Source organism: Chrysochloris asiatica, unplaced genomic scaffold, assembly GCF_000296735.1.
Source record: "Chrysochloris asiatica unplaced genomic scaffold, ChrAsi1.0 scaffold00209, whole genome shotgun sequence".
Lineage (NCBI taxonomy): Eukaryota > Metazoa > Chordata > Mammalia > Afrosoricida > Chrysochloridae > Chrysochloris > Chrysochloris asiatica.
Genome location: NW_006408727.1, coordinates 1,773,996 through 1,774,976, shown reverse-complemented (window position 1 = coordinate 1,774,976; position 981 = coordinate 1,773,996).

Sequence of the window (981 nt, the reverse complement as noted above, 5' to 3'; positions counted from 1 at the left end):
GCTGGGGACTTTAGACCCAGAGAAGGAGAGGGTCTGTGTGCTGATGACCAGGGGACAGGTTGGTTGATGATGCATGGAGGGGATTGTAACCATGGCAATGAAACGATATACGATAGGATGAATTTAAAACTAATGTTCTCTCATGTAAACTATCACATAATTCATAATAAAACATAAAAAAAAAAAAAAGAGGTGTGGCTACTCTTACAGTCCAGAAACAGAGGACCCTAGGACCATCAAGGTAGAAACACAAAAGCAGAAGGCAGGACCTTATCCAGAGAAGCAGCAACGCCAGAGACAGAGATAGAGGTGGGGACATGGAGAGGGAGAGCAGCTGAGGACTCTAGATTTCTGAGAAGAGAGGGACTAACAGCTGGTGGCCAGGAGTCAGACTTACAGAATGTGCCTTTTGGAGATGTAAATTATTATATATGCCTGAATGGGTTTTTTGTTGTTTTTTATTAAAAAGCTAAAGTAGGTAGAGAGAAATACTGTTAACTGATGGTACATGGAGGGGATTATAATGATTGTAATGAAATAAGGTGTATGGTTTGTTGAATGTAAAACTGATGATCTGCCCTGTAAACTTTCACTCAATCCACAATGAAAACCTTTTAAAAAAAGAACATTTCAGCATTGCTTACTCACCTCAGAGATACTAAGTATAGACACTTTGATCACATGTCCATAGCAGTATAATTTAAGAATGTAGCTGGTATAGATGAAGTTAGAGAAGCAACAGTGAAAATGAGGGTAGAGAAGTTAGCTTCTCTCCTTTCTGAATGGTCTTTTAAAGCTAGCTGTCTCTAGATGTGATGGGGACAAGGAACCCTGTGCTGTAGTTAGTGTGTGGCTCCTGGGTGGTGGTGCTGTGGGATAAGCACTGGACTGCTAACACAAAGACTAGTTGTTCAAACCCATCAGCTACTCCACAAGAGAAAGATGTGGCTTTCTGCTCCTGTAAACCATTGTTGTTGTTGT